An 18,324-nucleotide genomic window follows, 5' to 3' on the forward strand; every position below is an offset into this window, starting at 1 on the left:
AGCACAGACACTCTCCCATTCTGTGTAAATTAGGCATATAATAGACTGCACCTAACGCAATGTATTACCTCCTATGGAAAGTAGACAATACATTTTTAATGGTGTAAAATTAAAAGGAATGCTTTACCCAAAAATAAAATATTATTTACTCCATCTTATGTTGTTCCAAATGCATATTACCACAGAAGAAGGAGTAAAATGTGACTAAGGGTAACATTCTGTCTAAAAGCGACAACTGTTATTAAACACTACAGGTTTGAGAAACTTTGAGAGACATCATGAGTTATACAGATACAGTATATTACTAAATGACAGCAGAGTTCCCCTCCGAACCTGAAACAACATCAGCATTAGATCTTAGATCAGGGCTCCAGACTAAATAAATAACTTAGGAGCCATTGGCTCCTTAACGCAAACATTAAGGAGTCAAATGTCTGTTTTTAGTCACCAAATCATTTATTTTAATTGCTCGATTTAGGTTATTTTTCAGCAGCCCGTTCTCATTCCCTAAGTGCCCAATTTTGACGCTTGGGCAGAAGCGTCAAAAGTCTGCATCTGCATGATGATGGCAAAGGTGTCCCCTGGCATCGTCTAACTGATGTGGTGAGAAACCCCATTGTTATACATAATTGTATATACATTACACTATAGATATTCTTAAGCACCCAACTGCACATTTATGCCTAAACCTAACCAATTCTCAACAATAGAAAAGACGTAACAAGCAGATGAAGTACAGTCATGATAATTTATTTCCAAAAATGCACTATAATAATATTCCAAATCATACAATGACATTGTTTGAGTAGCAGAGTGAAACTAAAGGTTATAATCGGTAAAAATATTCCCCCTCCTTGAAGGCATCCTGATCTTGTGTCATCCTGATTCTACCGGCAGGTCCATTAAAAAAATACATGTACATACAAACTTGAGGTCATTGTAATCGGTCACAGGACACACGAAGAACCAATGGTAAAATCCCTGAGTTGTTGACGTCAATCTGTGTCATTATGCTTAAGGCAGCAATTTTTTTATTTTTGAAATACACATGGGACACCTATTTTGAAATATCTGCACTCCCAGTTGTGAACTCACTGTAAGATGATTCGCTGGAAAGTGACTCATATTCAAACTGCTAACATGAGCTCCTGAGTTCACACCCTCAGTTCTTTTCGTGTGATTCATTCAAAAGAGTAATTTGGTCATGATTCTCTCGCTTTTTCGTTTGTTGTGGGCAGTGCAGCAAGCTCGTCAGAAACGGAACAGGTGAAACGTCGAGACTCACTGGTTGTGCGTGCTCTAAAGATGTACTCAATAGCTCACAAGAGCATACACACTGTCTTTCACTCACTTGTTCCTCTGTGTTGTTTATGATCATCAGATCTGCTCCTCTCTCTTTACAGTATCGTCTGCAATTCAGTAAAAACTGAATTGATAGTAAATCCATCCATCTGGAAACACAGCCAGTTCAGCTATTAGCTAAATTAATTTATTTATAACCAATAGTTCCCGTAAGTTATAGCCTATACTGTTTTTAAGATTACTTTTAGTACATTTCCACATTTCCTGTTTCTTCTAATTGAACTGTTCACTTTATTTAGTTAGGTTGTGATTCTCTTTTGTTAATCCATTCCTCTCTTTTGTAAAGTTGATGTTCTTGTTGTGTAGCTGGTCTTTCTCTTTTGTGAGGTTTTTCCACTCGATGAGACACTTGTGAATATTTGTATTGTGTTGGACACACTGCACTATGACTGTGGTTAGCTGAAGAACACACTGCAGCCCCAAGCTCTGCAGTTTCTGTTCCTCACACTCGTTAAATGTTAGATAATAAATGTTAATACTCATACTGCTGAAAATAGTTTGTGTGCGTGTGTGTGTGTGTGTGTGCGTGTGGGTGTGGGTGTGTGTGGTGTGTGTGGTGTTTGTTTGCGTTTGTACCTATGCATGATATTGGGACAGAGTTTGACACAAATAGAGAGCAAACTTTTTTGCTGTCAGCTATTTATTTATAAAAGACTCTACATGGAAAGATATTGTACATTGTATCTTACAATCAGACACGGTCTTACTTTTAATGCCAATGGAGAAACTTTTTATTTTTAAGTTCTGCATATAAAGTTTTATTTTATCTATACAATCACACTTTTCAATCATTCCCATCCTTGGAATCTCTCAGTTTTGTGATGTGTTTTTGAACTTTTTTAGCTGAAGCAGCCACCATAGCCTCCCAAATGTCATTCAAAGATGTGGATTGTTTTCTCTCACATTTTAGAATAGCACAAAAGTTCTCAATTGGGTTAAATTCAGGTAAGGAAGAAGCCCAGGTCATTATTCAGTCATCTTTCAAACATTTTCTTGCTTGCACTTGGACACATGTGATTGTGAAGGAGTCTTATCCTGCATGGAGAGCATAGTTGTCTTGAATACTATCGAATTCTTCATATATCAGAGTTCAAATAAAGGCTCCTCTGGAAACTGCTTGTAGTTTTTTTAGAGTGGATTTGCAACCCATCTGGAACCCGAAAAGATCCAACAAGCTCATTAATGAGCACATTTACATGCGTGTTCTTACACTGATTATGCTTAATAAGCCAACAATGTGTGTGGTCATCTAAACGCATTATGCAGATTTCCTTTATCAGTGTAATATCATTGCTGCTTAAGAATAAACCAATCAACACGGGTACATTTTTTAAAATGATCACGATTCCGCAGTTTCATGTAAACACTTTTTCCTGCATGCTTAACGCCCACGGGTACACAGAGTCCCCCAGGTGGACAGAGCGGTTGCGATCCACCTCTGCCTAGAGAACGCCGCCACCTAGTGGGATTGCCCAGTACACCCCTCCAAGGCCTGTAGGATGACGTCGTTGCTGACCCCTTACTCTGATGAGAACGGTGGCTCTTTTTCCCATATTCCTTCTGCGTTTCTAGTCAAAGGGCTCCGCTGGCGTGTTTATAAACAGCGGGTCGGCATTGAGGAATTTGAAGTCCGGTTTACAGTGTGTAGTTGTAGAACCAGTGTCCAAAAGCGTTTGTCTGTCATATACAATAAGTTACTGTCAGTCAGTCCACTCCTGATATTATCGTTGGTAATCTTTCTAACAAAGTCCTAAAATAATGAACAATAAAACATTTATAGTTTAATATGTTCTTTGCTAAAGAGATACTGTATACACACAGACATTTACAAATGTTCTCTGTCTCTCTCTTTCTTTTCACAACACTCTGTTGTTAATGATCATCAGATCTGCTCCTCTCTCTTTACAGTTATTTCTGCTCTCATTCCAGCTCTTTCTCTCGATGAAATGTAGTAAAAACCGAATTTATAGTAAAACCATCCACCTGTTAACACAACAAGTTTTCCCAATCAACTACATAATAAACTACATAATATACTGTATTTTTATAACAGTTTGTACCTACATTTACATTTATTAATTTGGCAGACACTTTTACCCAAAGCGACTTACCGCCAATGTATACTCTATATTCTCTATATTTTCTCTATATTTTCATATTGAATCTTTGTCTAGTGTTTTTATTTCTTTAGGACTGTAATTCAAGATTACCATTAAGAAGTTTATATATTCCAGTATTATCTCGACTGCACTGTTCACTTTGTTTAATCAGGTTGTTATTCTTGATTAATAGTTCATTTGTCTCGTTTTGTAGGACTGTGGTCTTGTTTTGTATCTGGTCTCTCTCTTTGTTAAACTGTTCTGTCTTTCTAAAGAGTTGGACACACAGCACTATGACTGCGGTCAGCAGAAGAACACACAGCAGCCCCAAACACACTGTAGCTGTTCTGAAGTTTCTGTTCCTCATGCACTCACTTCCTGGGAAAACATGAAGATAGATATTTCTTAACCATTATACAGCTGAAAATGTGTGCACGAGTGTGTTTATTACAATAATTAATTGAGTCTTAGTACCTGTACGTTGAGGTGTTTTGTGTCTTTTTGTGTCCTCTGTCTCTGTCCTGACATGATGACGGCTTATAATGTCTGCATTATCATAGACATACATCTCATCTCCATATTCTCTGTTTTTCTTAGCTATGTTACTATAATAAGAGGTACCCTGAGACATCTTTATCTCAGCAATATCATCATTATAAGAAATACCCCTGGTCATCTTTGGTCTTGTAGAGTCCATTGTATAAATGCTCTTGTTAGTTGCTTGTGTGTCTGTTCAGGTGGACTGAAGTGGTCTGAATTATTCAGATTTTTGATGTGCTGCCTATAGCCTCTGAGGTTAACAGTATGGCTTATCTTGTCTGCCAGTACAACATGATTTGCAAGCTGATAAGTAATTTCTTCTTTTTTCCTTCCTCATTTGATCTTTTGCTCTGAAGGCATCTAGAATAATCCTGACATGTAGTGAATCCACTGAGGTTAACAGTATGGCATATATTGTCTTCCAAGAAAACTTGTTTTGCCTGCTGATCAAAACTTTCTTCTTCTTTTTTTTTTACTTCCTCAAGTAGTCATTTGTTCCCCTTCTGTCGCTCTCTCCACGTTGTGTCAGAGAAGCGACACTAGGGGTCTCTCTTGAGCGCCGATATTCACCTCTGGACGATGAAAAAAGGCCAATGAGAGTTGGCAACCAGTATTTGCATGTCCCGCCCCCGGACATACGGGTATTTAAGCGGCGCAAATACGGGAGTTCATTCAGAAAATTTCTTCGGAGCCGATGGTCGTGTCTGCAACTGCTGCGTGTACACACTGAGTTCCTGTTATCCCTCTGCTGCATGCTGTTGGATTCTACGGCGCACCACCTGCGCCCCGACACGCTCGTTGATTCCCGTCCGTGCTCGAGGTAGCGGTGACTCGCCTCACAGCCAGTCGGCCGACCCTCTTGCGATGGAAGCCGATGAGCTCGCCGCGGCATCGGAGGGCGGGTTATCTGATGCTGAGGACTCCCCTGGGCTGCCGCTTTCGGGCCTGCACGCCCAGGCTGAGGCCGACGCACAGATGACAAACATGCTTTCCCGGGCAGCCGACAGCGTGGGCTTGGATTGGAACCCTCCATCCTCCCCACAACCATCACGGCTCGATGACTGGTTCCTGGGGTCTGGGCGCCGCTGACAGCCTCGCCCCGGTCCCGTTTTTCCCGGAAGTGCATGACGAGCTGACGTCTTCGTGGAGAGCACCCCTCTCCGCTCGTCACATCGCCACAGGCTCGTCCGCCCTCGCCACCCTTGATGGCGGAGCGCGCCAAGGGTACGAGGCGATTCCCCAGGTGGATAGGGCGGTTGCGATCCATCTATGCCCTGGTACCCCTACCACCTGGCGAGGTCGCCCCGTTCTCCCTTTCTGGACCTGTAGAGCAACCTCCTGGCTGACAGCAAGGCCTACAACGCCACCAGACGCGCCGCTTCCGCCCTGCATGCCATGGCTCTCCTGCAGGTCCACCAAGCCAAGGCACTTCATGACATGCACAGGGGTGGCCTTGATCCCGACACGCTGCAGGAACTGCGCTCAGCGACCGACCTCACCCTGAGAGTGACGAAGGTCACAGCGCAAGCACTCGGGCAGGCGATGGCCACGCTAGTGGTCCAGGAACGTCAACTGTGGCTGAACATGGTCGAGATGCGTGAAGCTGACAAGACTCGCTTCCTCAACGCCCCTGTCTCCCAGTTCGGCCTCTTCGGCAACACCGTCGAGGACTTTGCCCAGCAGTTCTCCATGGTGAAGAAGCAGACGGAGGCCATCTCTCACATCATGCCTCGCCGGCCCATGCCCCGTCTGCTCGCCGAGGGCGTCCTTCCGCGGCCAGAAGGCAAGCCCCTTCTCCGCCTCAACCCGAGCCAAGCTCTCAGCCCCAGCGTCGAGCAAACAAGTTTACACCCCCTGTCTCACGGACCCCCTCGAGGACCCGGAAGGCTCCCAGGCGCTCCTGAGACAACGCACCCAGAGCCCAAGACGTTACCTCCGGAGGTGGTAAGACCGCTCCGTCCCCCGGTGGAGGGCCGGGAGGAGAATCCTTTGTTTTTCTCATTTGCCGCACCCCCTAACACGGGCCGTGGTACCCAAATTGTCAATAAAAGAGCTATTTCCTTTGTCTCTGGGGCACATGGCCCGCAAATGCCGTTCTCACGGCACTCTGCTTTCAGGCCTCAACAGTCCCGGCTCCATGGACGCGGTGTCCCCGCCTTCAGCACCACGACTGTTCCCCGGCTGGTTCAGACGAGTCCAGAGGACGGCAACATCAGACCTCCTCAGTCATGAACCCGCCCCCTGCCGGGTGCGGAGCAAGGTAAGTGCTTTGAGTTCATTATCAGCACCAGAGCCTTGGGACGCCACGTTGCCTCCCGACGCCGCGTTACCTGTTCCGCACCGCTGCGAAGCCCCCGCCGGGTACGTCCAAAAAAACCCGTCCCCTTGGTGCCCCTAGCACGGAGTTTAGAGGCGTGGCTTTCACTGCCCAACCTGTCACGCTGGCTGCACCGGACCATTCGACTCGTTTACGCAATTCAGTTTGCCAGGTCTAAGCCCCCCTTCGTGGGCGTACATTTTTCAGCAGTACACGGCCACCATGCCCTCATCCTGCGCGAAGAAATTGCCTGCCTTCTATTAAAGGACGCGATAGAGCCTGTCCCTCCAACCGAAACGAAGAAGGGTTTCTACAGCCCTTACTTCGTTGTACCCAAGAAAGGCGGCGGCTTATGACTGATCTTAGACCTGCGAGTTCTCAATCGGACCTTGTCCAAACTCCCGTTCAAAATGCTCACCCAGAAACAAATTCTATCTGGCGTCCGGCATCTAGATTGGTTCGCAGCGATAGACCTGAAGGACGCGTACTTCCACGTCTCAATTCGCCCTCGACACCGCCCCTTCCTCCCCTTCGGCCTGTCTCTGTCCCCTCGCGTCTTCACGAAAGTCGCAGAGGCAGCTCTTGCTCCGCTCCGAGAAGCCGGCATACGCATACTCAATTACCTCGAGGACTGGCTCATACTGGCCCACTCCCGAGAGTTACTATGCGCACACAGAGACCAGGTGCTCAGCCACCTCAGCCGTTTGGGGTTTCAGGTCAACTGGGAAAAAAGCAAGCTCTCCCCGGTCCAGAGCATCTCTTTTCTCGGTCTGGAGTTAGACTCAGTCCCAATGACAGCACGTCTCTCCAACGAGCGTGCTCAGTCAGTGCTGAAATGCCTCGCTTCCTTCAAGCCAGGCACCATGGTCCCGCTAAAACATTTCCAACAGCTCCTGGGGCATATGGCATCCTCCGCGGCGGCCGCGCCACTGGGGTTGATGCATATGAGACCACTTTAGCACTGGCTCTGGACTCGAGTCGAGGCGAGCATGGCGCCGCAGCATTCACAACATAAAGTTACCTCTGCCTGCCGCCAAACCTTCAAACCCTGGACAGACCTCTGCTTCCTAAGGGCAGGAGTTCCCTTGCAGCAGGTGTCCCGGCGCATTCTGGTCACAACCGGCGCCTCAAATTGGGTTGGGCGCGTATGCAACGGCGCGCAGCTGCAGGCCGGTGGAACTGAGGCCGCTGCGCTGGCACATCAACTGCCTAGAGCTGCTGGCTGTTTTCTGGCCCTGCAGAAGTTTCTCGCGTTAATTGAACAAACACGTCCTAGTCAGGACAGACAGCACCACGGTCGTAGCCTACATAAACCGCCAAGGCGGATGCGCTCCCTCCACATGTCACAGCTCGCCCGTCGTCTCCTCCTTTGGAGTCAGCAGCGACTCAAGTCACTGCGCGCCACTCACATCCCCGGCAACCTCAATGTGACAGCGGACGCGCTGTCAAGACAAAGCTTGCCCGGCGGAGAGTGGAGGCTCCACCCCCAGTCGGTCTAGCTGATTTGGGACTGGTTCGGCAAGGCTCAGGTAGACCTGTTTGCCTCCCAAGAAACCTCCCACTGCCCGCTCTGGTATGCCCGGACAGAGGCTCCCCTCGGGGCAGATGCGTTGGCACACAGCTGGCCTGCGGGGCTGCGCAAGTACGCATTCCCCCCAGTGAGCCTTCTTGCACAGGTGCTATGCAAGGTCAGGGAGGATGAGGAGCAAGTCATTCTGGTAGCCCCTTACTGGCCTACCCGTACTTGGTTTTCGGACCTCACGCTCCTCACGACAGCCCCTCCCTGGCGGATTCCCCTGAGGAAGGACCTTCTTTCTCAGGGACGGAGCACGCTCTGGCACCCGCACCCCAACCTCTGGAACCTCCACGTCTGGCCCTTGGACGGGATGCGGAATATCTAGCCGGCCTACCACCGACCGTCATAGATACAATCAGTCAAGCCAGAGCCCCCTCTACCAGGCATCTCTACGCTCTAAAGTGGCGTCTGTTCGCGGACTGGTGTTCTTCCCGAGCCGAAGACCCGCAGAAGTGCGCAGTTAGGTCAGTGCTTGTGTTTCTTCAGGAGAGGCTGGAGAGGAGGCTGTCCCCCTCCACCCTCAAGGTGTATGTCGCCACTATCGCGGCCCACCACGACACGGTAGACGGCAAGTCTCTTGGTAAGCACGACTTAATCGTCAGGTTCCTAAAAGGTGCCCAGAGGATAACTCCCTCCCGGCCTAACCTGTTCCCCTCCTGGGATCTCTCGGTCGTCCTTATGGGCCTCCAGAGACCCCCCTTCGAGCCGCTTGACTCAGCTGGACTCAGGGCCCTCTCTCTCAAGACTGCCCTGCTGATCGCGCTCGCTTCCATCAAGAGGGTCGGGGACCTGCATGCGTTCTCTGTTAGCGACGCTTGCCTGGAGTTCGGTCCGGCAGATACTTTCGTGATCCTAAGACTGCGACCGGGCTATGTGCCCAAGGTTCCTACCACGCCCTTCAGGGATCAGGTAGTGAACCTGCAAGCACTACCCCGGGAGGAGGCAGACCCAGCCCTTTCACTGCTGTGTCCAGTACATGCTTTACGTATTTATCTGGACCGCACACAGAGCACCAGACGCTCTGAGCAGCTCTTCGTCTGCTTTGGGGGACAGCAGAAAGGGAATGCTGTCTCCAAGCAGAGACTCGCCCACTGGGTTGTCGATGCCATTTCTCTGGCTTATCACACCCAGGCCGTGCCCCCCCCCTTGCGGGTCCGAGCTCACTCCACCAGGAGTGTTGCGTCCTCATGGGCACTGGCTAGGGGCACTGCCCTAGCAGACATTTGTAGAGCAGCGGGCTGGGCAACACCTAACACTTTTGCGAGATTCTACAATCTCCGAGTTGAGTCAGTATCGTCCCGTGTTCTCTCAGGTACCGAGCCCGTAGAACTCGGTGGCACGCCCACGATCTGACCAGGTGCTTGCACCTAGCGCCCTTCCCCCTAACCAGGGGAAACAGTGCACCTTCATTCCCAGGAGATCTCAGGTTTGGGACACTGGTCGATTCCTCCCTAGCCCTCGTTGGTCGCCAGTTCAGCGGAGGAACTCGCTGACCCAAGCCACTGCGGGTACCGTAAGCTACCCTGTACTGGTATATGTGCTCCACAGGTAAGGCCTCCTTCGGACTCCCCCTGTGTGTAACACCACGGTTCTGTCCCCTTTGGCGAGCTGACTCCCGTGTTTCCCTTAGGCAGTCATGGCTGCCTCGGCTGCCGTGCTGTATGTTCCCCCCTCTATAGGCTGGATCCACCACCGCACCGACTTTTCCACATAGGCCCTAAGCAGGCCTCTGATGGTTTTGCCACTTAAACTTGCCTCCCCTCTCGGGTAGGCGTGGCCTCCGCAGGGTCTTCTCCGCCCTGAATAAGGGCTAAGACCCCCTTCCCTCAATGCGTGTAAGGGCCCGGCCTAAGTTGCTCTATGCAGGAAACTTAGAGAGAAAAGAGGCCCGGCCAGGCTTGGCCCGTTCCCAGGTTGGCAGCCAGCACCTTGTTCCCCTCCAGGGTAACGATAAGGAATCCTGATGGCTTAAATGGGGCATTGGGGAAGGGTACGTGCAGCCTGATACAGTTGGTCATCCTGCACGTAAGAATACCTGCTCACTCCTGTATCAGCAGTTCACGTACACGGCTCAGCGCATGGCGCTTTTATAAGTGGACCCCTAGTGTCGCTTCTCTGACACAACGTGGAGAGAGCGACAGAAGGGGAAGGTCTAGGTTACGTATGTAACCTCCGTTCCCTGATGGAGGGAACGAGACGTTGTGTCTCCCCTGCCACGTCGCTGAGCCGAGCCACTGTTGTGGCCGGACCATTTCGGCTCCTCAGAAAAATCCTGAATGAACTCCCGTATTTGCGCCGCTTAAATACCCGTATGTCCGAGGGCGGGACATGCAAATACTGGTTGCCAACTCTCATTGGCCTTTTTTCATAGTCCAGAGGTGAATATCGGCGCTCAAGAGAGACCCCTAGTGTCGCTTCTCTGACACAACGTCTCGTTCCCTCCATCAGGGAACGGAGGTTACATACATAACCTAGACGTTCTACTGTCACCTCACAGCAAGAAGGACCCAGGAATTTGTGACCAGATCCACTTTGAGCCACAAGTGTTCTGTACTGGGGTAGGGCTCCACAGGCCTAATTCCCTCTTAAGGCAGGACCCGCATCTCTCTTGGGCAGTCCCTCTGCTCCCGGTCATTGAGTTTGTACAGCTCCTCCCTCATCAGGTAGGACCTGCCACCACGCCACTTCCACATGTGGCTTGACAACCCATGTGGAGTATTGGCCACATATCGCCTCCCCCTAGTCTGGGCAGGATGTGGTCTCCACAGGGTCTTTTCCCCCTGAAAGAATAGGATCGGGAAAGATTGCCTTCCCTGATGCATTTCATAGCGTTAGGATAGCCCCAGCCGCTTTATGCTCTATGCCAGAAATATGGAGATAGAGAAGGCCACGGCTGGCTGAAGGCCATGAAGGCCACGAAGTTCTCAGGAAGGCCATGGCTGGCTGGCTTGATCCCATTATGGTCGTGTAGAGCCTGTTCCCCCCTTAGGGGTGCTGGGAACGTATGGTCTGTATATGACACCTTTTTCTGCGGGCACTTGGGAGGGTTAAGTGCGGCCGATACAGTTTCTTCTAGCACGCAGCATCCTGCTTGCACCTGTGTCAGCAGTTCACGTTACATGGTCTAGTGCATGGCGCTTTTAAATGGGACCCCTTGTGTCACTACATTAGACAAAACGTCGAGTGAGTGACTGAAGGGGAACATCATGGTTACTGTTGTAACCTCTGTTCCCTGATGGAGGGAATGAGACGTTGTGTTCCCCTTGCCACGACACTAGACCTATCCAAACAAACAAACCAGGAATACTTATTATAATATAGCAAGATTTATTATAATCAAACAGTAATGAACACTGCCAATACTAAATGAATATAACACAAAAACATAAGGTGGAAATCCTAACTAAATGGTGGAGTTATATGCTAGTGTATGTGTGTGTGTGTGTCTCGAGTCGGTAACCAAGACACAAAATGGCTGACTAAACTCCTCGTGAGGAACTAGTCAAAATGGAGGGCTAGGCCGTAAAGGGCGGAGCCAACGATTTTGTGAAGGTGTAGGGAAAGCAAGATGGCTGGATCAGATCCAGCACAACAGAGCTAATACCATGTGTTGGTGGTAATGAGCAGACACACAAAGGAACTGAACGAAACAGGCGGGAGAATTTGAAAAACACCGGCCTGATTCACACATAAACCGCGGTGCTGCTCGCTCCGTGAATTTCAATGTGTGTGTGTGAGAGAGGGAGAGAGAGAGAGCGAACAAACAGGGGTTCATGCAATTTAACAGAGACACGCTGGTAAAAGCGCGATTGAATCGTTGATTCAGATCACTTAATAAATTAACATTTCCCCAAAAATGACGATCTCATAACTCCAAACAGCAATCAGTGATCGTAGTTAAATGTACAGTTGTAAACAAAACATTAAACATTCAGCAATCAAATATATATGATTTAGGTTTATAATAAAAGTCACAGTTTCTAAACTAAATCTGCCCAGATATCAAGCCTTACTTGTGAAATCCTGTGTGATTTCAGCAGGGTTGTCTGTTGGATTCCTGTTGCATTGAGCGGTCAGGAGAAACAATCTGGATTCGGTCCTTGGTCTCACGCTCGTCAGCGAAAATATGCCTCTCTGCGTTGGTTCTCAGGTCCGGTGATCGCGAGATACGCAAGAGGTAGTCAACGTTGTGAGAAAACGATTGAGAAGGGAAGCTGGTCGCCTTTTCCATTTTCTATATAAATTCACTGTTGTTTCACAGTGAAGATTAAATGAACCAGTTGTACACTACACGACTGGAACAAAGCTAAGTTAATCTTACTCTACCATGGCCAAATGGTGAGGTTTAGAAAAACGTGGTCTTTCTTTGTCCAGAAGGAGGGAAATTCCTTGGTGTAGATGTCTCTTTAGAGCACAGCGAAGCGGTAGGTGTAACAGTCAAGCTGGATGCAGAGAGAGAGCGAGCTCAAATGTGCGCGCTGGTTTTGTTAAGATGACGTCATCGGCCACCGGCCGCTTTTGACCAATGACGTCTGAGATTGAGTCCATGGGCGGGACTTCCGTCCGGTTGCGATGCATTCTGGGAAATGGAGTTCAATGTCTCACCTTTGATCATAGAACAAAGGGCCATGCTGTCTCTGCATCAGACTCTCTCATCAACTCTCATCACTTCTGTTCATAAAACCTAAATCAGCCTTCTGGTATTTCCAGGCACAATCTTGATGCTTCAGCTTGTGACACATTTTAATTTGAGGACACGTTTCAGCCTTAATTTACTTTAGCAAATATTCTAAGAACCAGGCACCTTGCACTTCTGAATACTGGTGTATGTTACAGCTCTGGAAATTTGTGCTGCTCAAGGGTTACTGGTGTTTTCGCATTTATACCTTTTGTAGTTTTTGCTGCTCCCCTGACTATTATTAGAATTTTCTGGTAGTCACATCTCAATAGATTCAAACTCAATAGAGTTTGAAGAACTGTCAAAAAATGGTCACTGCTATATCTGCACAATGGAGCCACATGATTATTTGACAATTTACACGTTAAGAGTATATGTGGATGTGAGTGAAAACGTCTCGGGTCACATGTGTAACCCTTGTTCCCTGAAAAAAGCGGAACGAGATGCTGCGCTTTGCTAAGCGCTTTTGGGAACAATCCTGCATTGTGACCAGCTGTGAATATGTGTGTAACACGTCAATGAACATTGACCAGAATTTCAGCATCCCGTTCCGCTTTTTTCAGGGAACAAGGATTACACATGTAACCCGAGACGTTCCCTTTACAAAAAGCTTCACTATGATGCTGCACTTTGCTAAGCACTTTTGGGAACGCGATACCCATGCCGCCGCACTGGGGCTGTCCGGACCCCTACGGTTGTGAAATGTGCTCACAAGAACGCAAGTGGTCTCAGACATGAGCTTGAGATGTCGACTCTAGGACGTAAGAGTCTGGAGTAGCATGAACATCCAAACTATAAAATCTGATGAATGTGTGCGGAGAGGACCAGCCTGCCGCATCACAAACCTGCTGCAGAGGGACCCCTCTAGCCAAGGCTTTAGAGGAGGTGACCCCTCTGGTGGAGTGAGCACTGACACCTACTGGCGAAGCTTGACCGTGCGCCTCATAGGCCAGGGCAATAGCATCCCTCACCCAATGTTACAGTCTGCTTGGTAGCGGCCACCGCCCTGTTGCGGCCCCCATAGCAGACAAATAATTGACCTGACTTACGCCACTGGCTAGTGTGGTGGACATAAGTCTGAAGGGCACGGACTGGGCAGAGTCCGTGAAGTCTTTAAAAACGGCGGGGAGCAGAAGGCTTCCAGAGTGACAGGACGTAGTGTAGAAAAAGGCACCTTAGGAAGGTAGTCAGGATGAGGATGCAGAATAGCTTTGGCCATACCTGGGGCAAATTCTAAACAGGCCGTCAAAACAGACAGAGCCTGTAGATCCCCAATCCACTTAAGAGAGGTAATCGCCATAAGAAAGACCATCTTGAGAGTCAGAAGTCTGTCAGACGCTGACTCTAGAGGTTCAAAAGGGGGTCTCAACCAGACCCTCCAGGACTATTGCTAAGTCCCATGAAGGAGTTCTGGTCCTAACAGGAGGCCTCAGTCGCATGGCTCCACGAATGAAGCGAGCGAGTAGAGGATCCCTCCCCAAAGGCACCCTGTCCATCAAGGCATGGCAAGCCGAAATGGCGGCCACATAAACCCTGAGAGTAGTGGGGCATATGCCTGCTGACAGTTTTTCCTGCAGAAAGTCCAGAACTGAAACAATTTAACTGGATCTGCACCATGTGAACTGCAGCACTTTTCGAAGACACCCCATTTATTGGTTTAGATTCTTCTGGTAGAGGCAATTGTAATGTTGGATCTGAGACACGACCATCTTGACAGTTAGCATCTTGAACTTGAACACCCTGACCGAGCGGTTCAAGCCTCAAAGATCTCAAATTGTGAGGGTATCGGGAGGGCCGAAGTGGATGGTACATGTGCCCCGTCCCAAGAGGAACCACCCCCACAAGGCTGGGTACAAGACCGTCAGGGTTTCTTTCTTTTAGAAATCACGACACTGAGGTCCTGCTTCGGGGGCTGCTGAGGGTGACGAGCCTGTCCCCAGTCTTTACGAGGGGGAGCACGACTCGCCACGCTCTGCCTAGAAGAGTCGGGGCGGGACTGGGTGGCCGACGGGCCCGCCCCCCGAGTGCGGCGAGGAAAAAACTGCCCGAAGGCTTCCTCGTGGCTTTTCGCCTCCTGGAATCTGGAGATAACCGTATTCATGGCATCTCCGAAGAGAATGGAAGGCGAAACCGGGGCATCGAGTGGGATAACTCTGTCCTTATCCTTGATGCCCGAAAGGTTAAGCCATATATGCCTCTCTGTGCTGACTAAAGCGGACATAGACTGACCAATGGCACGGGCTGTCTGCTTGGTCGCACGGAGAGATAAATCTGTGGCCCGACGAAGTTCAGAAAAGGCTTCTTCATCGAGCGTTGCACCCGCACTCAGGTCTTTCAGTAGGTCAGCCTGGTATATCTGTAACATGGCCATGGTGTACAGCGCAGCACCAGCCTGACCTGCCGCTTGATAAGCCCTCACCACTAGCATGGAGGTAGTCCTGTATGGCTCAGTGGGGAGAGAGGGGTTTCTTGAGTGATGATGCCGAACCCGGTGAGAGATGGCCCGCAAGCGTCTCTTTGACCGGCGGCATCATTGAGTACCCCCATGTCTCAGCACCCACGATAGTCAAGTATAAAGACGTTGAGGGTACGTGAACACGGGAAGTATATGGGTCCCTCCATGAGTGAGAAAGCTCATCATGGTGGTCATCAAATAAAGGAAGGGACTAATATAGTGTTCCCTTTTTCTTTTCTTTTTTTATTATTATATTATTTATTTTTTTGGCCACCAGACAGAAATCTGTCTTAAAGTTTGGAGCATTTGGGGGGGGGGGGGGTCTCTTGTTCGCGTGGCCAGTCTAGCTGTAGTCTGGCCACAGCCCGAGTAACCACCTCGAGTAATTTCTCAGCCGCTTTATTATTATGCGTGAAATGTACAGAGGTTCAGCGCCCCCCTCGTGAAATGAAGAGGCGCCAAGGCGCACTTCAGATTACGAGAAGGATCAGCTGGATCTGGGGAGAGAGCGAGTGATAGGGACGGACCCGTCTCTCGCTCCTCAGCCAAATATATGCGAGAGCCCCACGATGAAAGAGTGGGTGCTGACTCCCGGAAGTAAGCGAGGCGAGCGCGAAGCATTTCGCCCGAAAGTAGGTCGCAATGCGCGCACTCGCCCTGCCCCAACGCGAGAGCAGCATGCTCTTCCCCCAAACAAACAAAACAAAATTGATGCATGTCCCTGACAGTCATAGAAAGTTTTCTTTGCTTCTCTGACATTTTTCCACCTTTTTCTTTTCTATTTATATATATATATATATATATATATATATATATATATATATATATAGAAAGAGGGAAAGGAAAAAAGGTTCACTGCGCACTGCCTAACAAATTCTAAATCATAGCAGAGGAAAGAAAGTTTCTGACAGGCTTGTGAGACACATAGCACAGTTTGCTCTGAAGAAAACGGATCTGACGACGCTCTGGTGACACGTCTATTTATAGCCTCGCCACAAGTGCATCTAATGATCTCACCAGCCGAGGCTATAAATTGACGTGTTACACACATATTCACAGCTGGTCACAATGCAGGATTGTTCCCAAAAGCGCTTAGCAAAGCGCAGCATAATAGTGAAACTTTTTGTAAAGGGAACACTAGAGAACGGAAACTGAAAATATGGAACACTTCGACGTTCAGTAAAAAGGTGGATTGAAACGGAAAGTCAGGGCAGGACATATTAAAAGGCTTGTCCTTTTTTCTTAAATAGCCAATAAACTTTAGTTTGTGTTACAACCATGAACTATGATTTGCTGCACAGCTGCTCTGAAGCTTCTATTATTCACAGTCCAGAAGACCATAGATATGAGGATACAGTAAATGTTTCTTTTTCCATTTCTTAATTTGTTTTTCCTTATTTCCTCATTTCTCATACTTCTGAAAATAGATTTGTGTTTATATTTGTACCTGTGTGTTGAGGTGTTTGGTATCTCTTTGAGTCCTCTGCCATGACATCTTGACTGTTTATCCTGTGGATGCTCATTGACCCCACCCATTGGTTTGACTTTACTTTGCTTAAATTAGTTCACATTTACTATATTGTGTGCTGTTCAAAATTGTTCATAATGCTGACAAATTATACATGCACGTGATCTTTTTTATTTATTTTTATTTATTTTATTTTCAGTGTCAGAGTCAGGACATATCGTTGGGCTTGCCAATCGTTTGTTTCATTGCATGAACCATGATTAGTTTCTTGCTATTGCTGGTCAGAAGCAGATTCCCATTATAGTGAGCATAACTGATCGATACAGTACAGTGCAATTAAACTTTATAAATCACCTCTCTGCATTTTGACTGGATAAAGATTTTGAAGTGCTGTATTATCACCAAAGTCATTCGGATTTCAAAACTGTATTCCCCAAAGAGAATGTTTATTTTGTGTATATCTGTTGAAGGTTTTGTCAACATTCAGGAATAACAGACATAAACTAAGAGCCTCAAAACTCAAAATGTTATTTACATTTACATTTACATTATTGTATGAGGTAAACAATATCTTGAGAATGTTAAAGAGTTAGTTCACCCAAAAATTTTTATTATACCATAATTTACTCACCCTTAAGCCATCATAGGTGTATATGACTTTCTTCTTTCAACCAAACACAATCAGAGTTATATAAAAAAATATCCTTGCTCTTCCAAGCTTTATAATGGGAGTGAATGGTACCTTAGATTTTGAAGGCCAAAAAAGTGCATCCATCCATCAAAAAAGTAATCCATACGCCTCCAGGTGGTTAATAAAGACCTTCTGAAGTGAAGCGATGCGTTTTTGTAAGAAAAATATCCATATTTATAACTTTATAAACTATAATCACTGGCTTCCGGTAATAGCCGTCCGTGCGTTCACAAGAGAGTTGTGTTCCGGCGTATGATGTAGGCTTAGCGTAAGCTTCAGTGAGAAGTGATGAACGCGGAAGCACAGAGGATAGAGCAAAACAAAATGTCAGTCACAAATTAGAAGACAACAATGAGGATTTCGATATAAGAGAAGAGGAGATTGAGTTTTTTGCCCAGCTCTATTTGTTTGAACCGGAGTACACTAATCAGGAACTTCAGGAAATGGAGGAGGCTGCAGCAGCGGCACAAACAAAAGAATCTGGTAGATGAAGAGTACGGGAGACGTAGTGGTGCTCATGCAGGAAATGTGAGGTAATGCCAACAAAGGCTGAGAGTGTTTGTTGCCATGAATGGACAATTGGAATGACTGGATAGATGCACAAACGCACCATTTAAGACTAATTTCAAAATCTAAGGTATCGTTCACATTATAAAGCTTGGAAGAGCAATGATATTGTTTAATATAACTCTGATTTTGTTTGGCTGAAAGAAAAATGTAATATACACCTAGGATGGCTTGAGGGTGAGTAAGTTATAGGATAATTTTCATTTTTGGGTGAACTAACCCTTTAACCTATAAAATGTATCCAGCACTAATATTGACACGTTTCAATGTAACACCTCTTGCGTGGAAGAAAAATGCACACAATACACACACACACACACACACACACACACACACACACACACACATGTTGGTCTACCTATCATTATGAGGACTTTCCATAGACATAATGGTTTTTATACTGTATAAACTATAGATTATATCCTCTAAACCTAACACAACCCCTAAACCTAACCCTCACAGAAAACATTCAGCATTTTTACATTTTCAATAAAACATTGTTTAGTATGATTTTTAAGCGATTTGAATTATGGGGACACTAGAAATGTCCTCATAAATCACATTTATAGCA

The 18,324-nt window shown here is 47.4% G+C and overlaps 1 protein-coding gene across 2 annotated transcripts in view; it reads left to right on the plus strand.

Annotated features, from left to right (window-relative positions):
• The window catches only part of LOC127636505 (cell adhesion molecule 2-like), a 556,717-nt gene that overhangs the window by 341,857 nt on the left and 196,536 nt on the right, over positions 1-18,324 (plus strand). The window lies entirely within an intron of this gene.

This window comes from Xyrauchen texanus, chromosome 44, assembly GCF_025860055.1.
Source record: "Xyrauchen texanus isolate HMW12.3.18 chromosome 44, RBS_HiC_50CHRs, whole genome shotgun sequence".
Classification (NCBI taxonomy): Eukaryota; Metazoa; Chordata; class Actinopteri; order Cypriniformes; family Catostomidae; genus Xyrauchen; species Xyrauchen texanus.